The sequence below is a fragment of the Anolis sagrei genome, chromosome 5 (genome assembly GCF_037176765.1).
Source record: "Anolis sagrei isolate rAnoSag1 chromosome 5, rAnoSag1.mat, whole genome shotgun sequence".
Taxonomy (NCBI): Eukaryota; Metazoa; Chordata; class Lepidosauria; order Squamata; family Dactyloidae; genus Anolis; species Anolis sagrei.
Window position 1 is genome coordinate 142,331,793 of NC_090025.1, and position 12,259 is coordinate 142,344,051.

Here is a 12,259-nt window from a genome sequence, read left to right on the forward strand (position 1 = left end):
TTTGAGTGGTGGATTAGGATTCTGGAAGACCAGGTTTCAAATTATACTCGCCATTGAAACCCCTTAGATGATCCAGGGAGAGTCACACTCTCTCAGCTTCTGAAGAAGGCAATGAGGAACTACTTCTAAAGAAATCTTGCCAAAGAAACCTAGTGGTATGACCTCCATAAAATGAAGACAACTTGAAAGCACAAACCCAGTGGTGCAATGGGTTAAACACTTGTGCCGGCAGGACTACTGACTAAAAGGTCAGCAGTTCAAATCTGGGGAGTGGGGTAAGCTCCCATCTTTCAGCTCCAGCTTCTCATGTGGGTGCATGAGAGAAGCCTCCCACTGGATGGTAAAACATCTGGGCATCCCTGGGCACTGTCCTTACAGACGGCCAATTCTCTCACACCAGAAGCGACTTGCAGTTTCTCAAGTCACTCCTGACACACAAAACACACACACAGAACACCAAAACTAACAACAATTTTGAATCACATCTAGAAAACAACTGTGGGATATATTTTAAACTAAACATATTATGTAAACCGTTAGTCCAAAATAGTTTTTATCAGGCAGGCACCAAATAAGAAACTGATATCTGAAACTAGATACACTTTTGCATTAGGTTCTGCTAAGAAAGAGTGCTTGCAAGTAAGTGAATTTGTGTTCATACACTCCCTCTACTGATAAAAAGTGGAAATACTACATTGAGTAAAAAGAAGACTCATAGCATCTTAGACCCCCGCCAAAAAAAACAACAAACAAAACTATGTAAAATTAACTTTCTTTGGTAAATAATTTCTGCAGGAAATTAACAAAAATACATTTATTTATTATGTCCCGCCCTTCTCATCCCAAAGGGGACTCAGGGCTGCTTACAAACCACACCAAAAATTCAATGCCGCATAGTGCACATAACAATAAACATACCATGTTAAATTATCAAATAGTTAAAGAATCTAAACAGTTTAAAACATATAAAACAGCAATGCAGATTAAGACATAAGTGCCAAGTCATGATTTCCAACTTGTTGGTTTTCCCGTAGTCATCATTCAGATGCTAGGTTAAAGTCGAATCCATGTTACCCTACTCCCCAAATTCCTGTGTACAGAGCTAGGTCTTCAGCTTTTCCCTGCAAACCAGGAGGGATGGGGCCATCTAATGTCACTGGGGGAGGAAGTTCCACAGTTGAGGGGTCCACCACTGAGAAGACCCTGTTTCTCGTCTCCACCAGTTGCATTTGCGAAGGGGGTGGTACCAAGAGTAGGGCCTCCCCAACAGATCCTAAAACTCTAATTAGCTCATAAATATATAAACATATTATATACAAACTAGATATGTACCTAAATAGATGTAGTTACCAAAACTTTACATACCAGTATATTAAAACGTGCCTCAATAATGCAACACAACTAAGTTTGAGTATGGTGCCTTCACTGTGGAAATAATGCAGGATCTAGCCAAAAAAAATCCTGCAGACTACCAACAACAGTATGAATTTTTGTTGTACATTTATTTTTTATTCATTTATTCAATGTACATTCTGTTTTTCTCATGGCTTACAATAGCTAAAAACAAAACACAGCAAAGTCCTTTTTTATATCAATGATCATGCATGAACCATAAATCTACCTTCTTGGCATTCCCTTTTGCTTTACCTACACACTATTTTTTATTAATAAAACAGCACTGACATAAATAATGCACGAACATTGGCTAGTATTTTAAATATTAATGAATGACATTTAAGAAAAAGAACATAAAATTGCTGTTTGCCTCTTATTTTGAATCCCTTCTAAACCCATGCATGGATGAACACGAATCTCTGCAAAACAATTATAAAGACGGCTGTTTGTCTGGGTTTTCCCTCCCCATCTCAATTGCAGAGGGGCTGTAATAAATTGGAAACATCTATTACAGCTCTGTGTTTCAAACACAATAATTACTCCATTGGTTATTTATATCATCTCACCCTTTGTGCCAACTTTAAAAAGAAATTATCGGCCACAGCTCCTCCCTTCAAAGATTTTGAACACTAAGATGTAGGTTTTTAAAAATGATTAACAAATGTATTCTTAAATATGTCAGGAAAATAGTGTCACATTGTTGTAGCATACCAGATATGTTGACAGTATTTCACTGCATGTGATAATGCTGCCTCTACCCCGTTTAACAAACAAAATCAGAAATGTTTTGGGGAAACAGCCAAGAGAATATGAAATGTGTTTTTAGTATCTTCTCAATCTCACAAGTCCCTTTCACTGTTGTAGCTTCTAGCACACCCAGAAGCATCATCCTTCTGTCTTTGTTGGGATTTCTAAGGACTGACCTAACACTTTCACCTTCTTATTGCACTGATTATGTAAGTGGCTATGTCTGCCATTATACTATTGACAATAGTAGGTTAAATACAGCCACAGGACAAAAACATAAATGCTTGCTGAAGACAATATTCTGCAAGACTGCACTGCAGCGTTAGCAAGTAAAGACGGAAGCGGACATTCTCCTGCCAAACACAGGATATATGCGCTTCTTCTTTTTACAATGAAAAATAGTATACAGGGGGTTGGTCCATGTAATCCCTTGTGAACCAAATAAAGATTAATATTAAAGAGTGGGGAGACATCTTTTTAAAATAATTTTAATATATTTTATGTAGACAGAGGGCAGTATGCTCCAAGCAACAGCGTGAGCACTCGTCTCTGGCAGATTTTAATTAAAACCTCACTCATCATCCTGTAGGAGAAATTCATTTTTGTGTGGCAGTATTATTAATCCAGTTGATGCCCAGTTCTTCAAAAAGGACCAGAGTGCTTGTAGTTGACATTTCCAACTGCTGAAAGTTATATGTTGATGATATAGCTCTCCTATCTACCACTCCAATTGGAGAGATTTCCAAGCACACTAGACAAGATTTAAGGGAAGGGGGATGTAATTATTAATTTATTAATTAATTAAAAACATTTATATTCCACCCTTCTCACCCTGCAGGGATCTCAGGGTGGAGCACAACATATATACAGCAAACATTCAATGCTGGGACATAAAACCATAAATATATACAAACATTAAAATCACTTGTATCCACTTTAAAATCAGTTGCTTAAAAACCATCTCAAGATCATTCTATTATTGCCTCATTGTACTGCCCCAAAGGCATATTAACTAATCCAAATCAAAGGCAATGGTTTTCTCTAAGAAGAGGTTTTTTCATAAATGGCTCTTAGATGATCATTGAGCTATGCCACCGTTTTAAATATTTTTGGTGTCTTCCTTTCTTATAATGAAAATTAGAAACTTCATTTAGAGGCAGCAAAACTTCTAGCCTGGAGGACAGCAAAAAGCAACATTAATCTTTGGAAAGGTCAATAGGGGTTCACTGGGTAGGTCTTTTCTAAAAATCTTTATACTTAAAACTTTGCTATATGGGTAGAGATAGGGACAGGGTCATGTTGCAACAGTTGAGACCTTTCAGAATAAGTGTATGAAGAAATTGCTGGCACGTTCTCTAGGGACATCCTTCACATTGCATATTGTGTGATATTATTAATAACTTGCAGATTATTCCAAATCTATTACACTCAAGGTTGCCACCTCCACAGCAGTAGCTCAAAAGATCTATTGCAAAATCCTGAAGACATAAGCAGTGGCTTGCAAAGGGAATAATTTGTTGTCGCCGCCATTATTATCGTTGGTTTGACATTCCATCCGCTAACTTCTGGTTTTGTTATTTCATTTCTGAACTTCTTTGTGATTCTTTAGGGCTTCCTGGTGGCACAGCAGGTTAAACCACTGAGCTGCTGATCTTGCTAACCGAAAGGTTGACAGTTCAAATCCAGGGAGAGGGGTGAGCTCCTGCTGTTAGGCTCAGCTTCTGCCAACCCAGCAGCTCAAAAACATGCAAATGTGAGTAGATCAATAGGTATTGCTTCTACAGGAAGGTAACGGTGCTCCATGCAGTCATGTTGGCTGCATGCCCTTGGAGGTGTCTACAGACAATGCCGGCTCTTAGAAATTGAGATGAGCACCACCCCCCAGAGTCGGACACAACTACACTTAATATCAGGGGAAACCTTTACTTTTATCTTTACCTTGAGAACCTTTTATCTAATGTGAGTAAGTATGTCAGTAGTATGTGATTTGTTGCACCAGATACATGATATTATCAGAATATTTTGCAGTGGGTGTTGTGCCACAAAAAAAAAAAACTATTGTTGTTAAGAAATGGTCTAAGGCTGCAATTCTGTATCCACTTACCTGTGAATTCAATGGGAGATAAGAACAAGATTAGATTAGTTTCCAAGAAAATGGTAAGTCAGTAAGGGATTATTTTTAAAATGTCACCACTGTCCAAAGGGAGCACACCAGAAATGAATGTTTAATGGAAAATGACTGTATGTGTATAACTGGTGACAAGGTGGATTTCTTACAAATACAGAGAGCAATCTCCATAGCCAGTGATATTCATGGGACTAAAGAGAATATGAAGAATGGCATCTTAAATGGTTCTATTATCTATTATCACAATGTGTTCTATCAGGCAGTCATTGTGAACTCAGCATATAATTTTAATGATGTTAGGCCATTATAACCATGCACCTTCATTCTAAATTGATAATGAGTAGTAATCAGATTGCCTAGTTGATTCATGCTATTTCAATTGTTCTTTAAGACCACAGTGTTGAACTCATTGCCTAGAGATACTGCATACAATTTTTACATTTGCAGTTTTTGTCTGGACACGAAAAATAAAAAAGGTAAAGGTTTCCCCTGACATTAAGTCCAGTCATGTCCGACTCTGGGTGGATGGTGCTCATCTCAATTTCTAAGCCAAAGAGCCAGTGTTGTCTGTAGAAACCTCCAAAGTCATGTGGCCAACATGACTGAATGGATCATCGTTACCTTCCTGCAGAAGCGGTACCTATTGATCCACTCACATTTGCATGTTTTCAAACTGCTAGGTTGGCAGAAGCTGGGCCTAACAGCAGGAGCTCACCCCGCTCCCTGGATTTGAACTATCAACCTTTTGGTCAACAAGTTCAGCAGCTCAGAGGTTTAACCCACTGTGCCACCAGGGGGCCTACACATACATTAAAAATAAATACCAGTTGAATCTTCCTTGCAAAAATTCTGAAATCCAAAATACTCCAAAATTATCCCATGAGTCACTGAAATAGTGACACCTTTGCTTTCGGATGGTTCAATGTACACAAATTTTGTTTCATGCACAAACAATTAAATATATAGTGTATAAAATTACCTTCAACCTATGTATAGAAGGTGTCTTTAAAACATAAACAAATGTCTTGTTTAGACCTGGTACCATCTCCAAGATATTTAATTATGCAAGTACCCCATATTTTCTTTAAAAGGAATATGGAACATTTTTGGTCCCAAGGATTTCAGATAAGGAATTCTCAACCTATAATTGTTTTGAACCTATCACTATACTAGTTAGATTTAAACTAAGAATGATGTAAAACCTTCAGTGATTTCTGGATCATGTCACCATGTGTTTTACCATGTAAAATGGATATGTTGAGCATATCTACACTATTCAATTGTAAGTGTCTGGTAGCATGACTCTATCTTATGGAATCTAGGGATTTGTAGTTTGATAAAGGTAGCCTCAATTCTCTGCCAGAGAGCTTCAGAATTGTTGTTGATTTCTAAGTACTTTCATCAACTACAATTGCACAGAGAAGCCAATCACTTTAGCCAGTGGGAGCTAAAACTGCAATACACAGATGCCAGCAAGTCAGCTGAAATCTCAACTCTTACAAGATTTGCAATTTCATGACATCTCATGTGACACCTCATTTTTGTGATGGCAACCATGACTCACAACTGTCATGAGACTTTATCCCAGGCCAGGACCTGAGAAATAGTTTTGCCACTTCTTTACTCTGAAATACAGCCTCCAGCGCATGGGATTACTAGCCAGTCTACCATCCAAGTACTAACCAAAACCAATCCTACTTAGTTTCCATGATCAGACAGGGTCTGATGCTTTTATGGTATTATGCCTACAAAAACTGTATATACATCACCAAGAAGTGGAGTCAACCATTATGATTCTCTGGCTCTGAGACATACACACGTTTAACATATGTCTAGGATTCCAGGAAACAAAGCCCAACTGCTCATTGGAGAGAAGGATATTAGAGGCAAAGATGAAGTACTTTGGCCACATCATGAGAAGACACGAAAGCTTAAAGAAGACAATGATGCTTGGGAAAATGGAAGGAAAAAGGAAGAGGGCTGACCAAGGGCAAGATGGATAGATGGTATCCTTGAAGTGACTGGCTTGACTTTGAAGGAGCTGGGGGTGGCCACCACTGACAGGGAGCTCTGGCATGGGCTTGTCCATGAGGTTATGAAGAGTTGGAAGTAACTGAACGAATAAACAACAAAGGACTGCATTTGTTAGTGCTGCTCCTGCCTCTCTCATTATGTACTTATGTTTTTTCTTGGTTTGTTTTTGTAAGCTCTTTCGAGCAGGGATATGTTAGTCATGGTGTGCTAAAGTAACTCACAGCACTGATTAAACATATGCAAATCCACAGGAAAACTCAAGTTGTAATAATTTGTTGGGATTTTATTCAAAGCTCAAATAAGTTTAACTATTCTTCAGTGGAAAGGTCTTCAGTGAATAGGTCTTCTGCCACAAGGTTTTTAGTTTCCCACAAAAGGAGTATTCATTTAGAACACTATCTGACTATTCCACTTCCACTACCCTTAAGAAGAATATATACTAGAGATAGGTTTGAACAACTTCGTATTATGATGCAAACAGGGCGTTACTGTAACATCCCAAGAAGTGAGAGATTCTGTGTATGGAGAGAACAAACAGTGGAAGATATTCAACATTTCTTAACGGATTGTCCAGCATATACTGAACTGCGATACAGATATTTACATCCAATATTATCCAACTGCAGGTTCCCCAACAGAAATGATCTTCTGACATTCCTCTTGCAAGGACAGAAAAGATCCACCATAATTAGAGTAAGCCTTTTTATTCTGAAAGCTATCAAGAAAAGAGCACATTTTCTGAAAGAAGAACCAGGAAAATAAGACTCTGACTGTAAATAGAAGGTCAGCTGCTGTCCCCTCCTTTTTTGCCTTGTCTTTTATTCAAGTTGTATTTTGAAATGGTCATATGATTGGTCAAATAAATACATTATCATCATCATCATCATCATCATCATCATCATCATCATCACTATCAGTGGATATGTATATGATTAATTTGTGCCGGGGTGTCATAAATGGTCATACAAGTGAAATTTTGCTTAGAAATCAATTCAGCTACATGTATTTATTTCACACCTAGTGATGGCAACTGCAACATTCAACTTCACATGCAGTCCTCTTCACAGAAAGGAACTAATAAACTGTAAATTTGTTTTCTCCTGAACCATCCCATCTGTCCTCAAAGGGGGAAAATGGGATGTTGAAATCAGCCTTTCCAGGATCATTTCACATTCATTATGAATTTCAGGCTGTTCCACACATTTAATCAGATGAGAATATGTCTTCAAGGTGATAGGTAAGAAAGATATTTGCCTCCGGCATGGCTTTATAGTGGTGTGAAATGTGCAAATATATTCCATTAGTATATGCTCTTTTTGTTCTAAAGAAGCCTACTGTGTTTTTTAAGATATGAGAAAGATTTCTCTTCTGACCTTTTCAACTGAATTGTAGCTTAGGAGATGACAGATTGACGTGACATATTGGTGATTAAGTGCATAATGGCTTTTGAGTTGTGCCACTATGAAGTTACTTTTGGAAATAAATGAAATGACTGATTGGAGGAATAAGCTCACTCCTTCAAGTCCTCTGAACTGCAGAAGCTCATTACATAATTCAACAGATAGGCCTTGCAATCACACAAGTGAAAGAGGATGACGGAGGGGCAAAGGTGGAATTTGTGCTCACCTGGTTCCATACAGCACACATATTCTCCCCAGGCAACCCAATAGTCAGTGAGCTGTGCCATCATTCATGAAACATCAGCAAGAAAGGAAACAGATTTATCAGAAACACTGCTCAAACTGAGGAAAGCTGGGATAGAGCAGGCCGGGATGATTCATTACACAGAGAAGTCAGGGAAGATACAGTGGATGTGATAATTAACTATGCCAAACCAGACACTACTTTCCCCATCACAGAAAAATCTGCAGCTGTTCAGGACCCAACTCCAAAAAAATGTTATTTTATTTCAAAAAAACTGTGAGAAATGGCTTCAGCTATGCAAATAATCTAAGAAAACTAGTAGCCTCCAATCATGCAAGCTCAAGGCAAAACAGATTTCCCCAAGGACTAAGCTTTTAGGATTCAGTTTGACCTGCAGAAATCTAATAGTCTTGTGCATTTGTATAGCATCCCTATTCGTTTCTGTTTGTTTCCTTCATAATCCCTCGTTTTAGTATTTGAACGCCTCCTAAAAACGGGTTCCTTTCCGAACGGGCATTTTAATTCCAAATATGAAAAAGTTGAATTTTTTGCCCCAGTGGCCCTATGGGTGGACTTCCCCAAGCTCCCCTTCCCCCCAGCTTTAGAGCTAGAGGGGTAGATGTGCACATGGAGGGCACATCTACCACTTTTAACCTACCAAGTTTTATAACATTTGGATTTTTTTTCTTTCTATAAATAAAATCTTCTTAAAATATTTCCCCCCACTGGCTCCGCCCTCTAGCTTCTCCAGAAGAAGCAGCAGGAAAAAGGAATGGCAGGGCACCATTCCTTCCTGCCAAATGTCAAAGATGCTCACACACCACACACAAAGCCCCATGACTAGCTCCACTATTTCACTTCTTCTTTAACTGGTGGCAATGGGGAGGAATTCCCCTTCCCTTACCATCATTTTTGTCAATGGCATTGTTTCTTCTTATATCCTTCATTACAACCTGGATTAAAAGCATCAGAGTTACTTAAGATATCACTTTTCCTGTGATGCTTTCCCTCCAGTCTGCAGAAGAGAACCAGGTTTAAAGACAAAGAATAAGATATCACTATTTATATAATGCTTACCCCCTCGATCTGCAGAAGAGAACTGGGTTTAAGAACAGGACAGGCAAGGTGGAGGACTCAGAGGGAAATAGGACATGGCAATTCTTTATGAGGAGCGCCAAGTTGCCCAAAAAGCAGGCAAGAAAACGGTACCCGCTCCCACTTTCTTTCATTTTGAGCTTATCTTCATTCCGGGCTCCCACCCAAAATGAAATGAACAAAATAACAGATTAAACAGGAGAAACAGGCACCACACACACCTCTAATATCTAAGATTAAGTACAATGAACTTAGTTGTTGTGCCCACAGGTTCATCGGAACACGCAAGCCCCCTCACCACGACAAGGTGACAGTCCATCGAGGGGGCCGCGGAGTGGCCGAGGAGTGGCCGCGGGGGAGGTCCCAGACCAAGCACAGTCCGAAGACCCAAAGACCTCAACGGCGGAGCAGGCGGAGGATAACATGGCACATGTTACAACGGCTGCGAAGGCGGAAGAAGGCTGCAACAGACTGAGAAGCCACGGTCATTGTGTTAAACTACATCACCAGTGGAACCTCACTCTGTGAAGACTGTGTGTTGTTCAGTTGTGCACTGACCTCCACACATTAAAAAAACCCACGCACAGGCGTCTTCCAAAGAAAATAAAAACCAAGCAACCAAAGTCCCATGGCGATCAGCGAGTGGCGACGGGGGCAGGACTGTGAAATCTGGAAGCCCCTAGTCACAGACTGGCACATGGGCGGTGGGTACGGACTCAGTCGTTCTACCTCAAGGTCCGAGGCAGTTGAGTAGTTCGGCAGCTGTATCCGCGACTGAGCAGCCCTTTTTAGGACCCACTCTGCTCACCCCACACGGGGAGGGGGCTAGAAAAGGTGCCCTAAACATAGTCTGCCTCACTTATCCCTGACTGGACTGCCGCGTCCAGTGGGGTCACCATCCTGCGGCCAAAAAAGAAAAATGAACTTCGGTACGTGGAACGTACGGACACTGATGGACAACAGTGGCAGTGAACGCCCCGAACGCAGAACTGCCATCATCGCAAGGGAGCTGGGACGTTTCAACATCGACATAGCAGCCCTTCAGGAGACCCGGAGAGCAGGAGAGGGACAGCTGAAGGAAGAAAAAGGAGGCTACACCTTCTTCTGGAAGGGACTGCCCGAAGAAGACCAAAGAATGCACGGAGTTGGCTTCGCTATAAGAAATGATCTGATGAAACATCTGTCCGAAGCACCCACTGGCATCAACGAACGACTCTCAACCCTCCGAATTGATCTTGCCAAAAACCAACGGGCAACCATCATAAGTGCCTATGCACCAACACTAGACGCTGATGAAGACATCAAGGAGAAATTCTACTGTCAGCTGGACACCGTCCTATCGGGGATACCTAAGGAGGACAAAATCATCCTCCTGGGGGACTTCAATGCAAGAGTCGGGCGAGACTTCGACCTGTGGCCAGGCACCATAGGAAAAGACGGGGTTGGAAACAGCAACTCGAATGGCATCCTGCTTCTCACCAAATGTGCGGAGCACAACCTTGTCATCACCAACACGCTCTTCCGCCAGAAAAACAAGTTCAAGACATCATGGAAGCACCCCCGGTCAAAGCATTGGCACCTCTTAGACTATGTAATCACACGTGCCAGAGACCGCCGTGACGTACTCCTCACAAGAGCCATGACAGGTGCTGACGACTGCTGGACCGACCACAGGCTAATCCGATCCACGATGGCTATCAAGATCGCCCCCAAGTGCAGACTCCAAGGAAGAAAGACAAGGCGCAAAATGAACACCCAAGCCCTTCAGGAGCCCTCCAGGTGAGCCCATCTCCAAACAGCACTCAAGGACCATCTACCCACAGTACACCCCGAAAATGTTGAGGAACATTGGAACAAACTGAAGACCTCCATCATCCAAGCCTGCGAAGAAACTATTGGATACCAAGCCAAGAAACATCAAGACTGGTTTGACGAAAATGACATCGAGATCCAACAGCTAATCGACAAGAAAAGGAAAGCCTTCCAAACATGGCAGAGAGACATCAACTGTGCTGCTAAGAAAAAGATCTACGCCAGTGCAAAAGCTGAGGTCCAAAGAAGGACAAGAGAACTCAAGAACATCTGGTGGACAAAGAAGGCTGAAGAAATCCAACACCTGGCAGATACCCATAATGCTCAAGGATTTTTCAAAGCCACAAAGGTCATCTATGGGCCAAGAAACCATGGCATACAGCCTCTACGCTCATCAGACGGAACCAAACTCCTGAAGGACCAAAAGTCAATTGCACTACGTTGGAAAGAACACTACCAAAGCCTCCTAAACCGCAGCTCCAATGTGGCCGAAGAGGTCCTCTCACAAATCCCGCAACAACAAACCAGGGATGAGCTTGCAGCACTGCCTAGTTTGGAAGAAGTCAGCAATGCCATCAGCCAACAAAAGAACAACAAAGCCAGCGGACCGGATGGGATCCCTGCTGAAATCTTTAAAGAGGGAGGACCTGAGCTGACACACCAACTCCACCAGCTCATAGAAAAAGTGTGGGTGACCGAGAAAATCCCAGCAGACTTCAAGGATGCCACCATCATCACCCTCTTCAAAAAAGGGGAAAGAACAGACTGCGGAAACTATCGAGGTATCTCCCTTCTAACCTCTGCTGGAAAAATCCTCGCAAGAATCCTTGCAAACCGCCTTCTGCCCCTCTCAGAAGACACCCTCCCAGAATCCCAGAACGGCTTCCGCCCCTCCAGAGGAACCGTGGACATGATCTTCACTGCACGACAGCTCCAAGAAAAATGCAGGGAACAAAACCAACCTCTGTACATGGCATTCATCGACCTTGCAAAGGCATTCGACACAGTGAATCGCAGCGCTCTCTGGACCATCCTCCAAAAAATCGGGTGCCCAAGCAAATTTGTGAACATCCTGCGGCTCCTCCACGATGACATGATGGCAACAGTCTTGGACAGCAATGGCTCCCAAAGTGACCCATTTAAGGTGGAATCGGGTGTCAAACAGGGATGTGTTATTGCCCCAACTTTATTCTCCATCTTCATCGCCATGATACTACACCTTGTTGATGGGAAGCTTCCCACCGGAGTGGAAATCATCTATCGGACAGACGGCAAGCTATTTAACCTCAGCAGACTGAAAGCCAAAACCAAGGTCACAACAACATCTGTTATAGAACTCCAGTATGCTGATGACAATGTCGTCTGTGCGCATACAGAAGAAGATCTACAAGCCACTCTCAACAC

General features: G+C 41.6%; 1 protein-coding gene across 7 annotated transcripts in view; it reads right to left on the bottom strand.

The window, feature by feature from the left end:
• Positions 1–12,259, bottom strand: part of GRIP1 (glutamate receptor interacting protein 1) — a 463,528-nt gene that overhangs the window by 225,050 nt on the left and 226,219 nt on the right. The gene's annotated exons all lie outside the window — the stretch shown is intronic.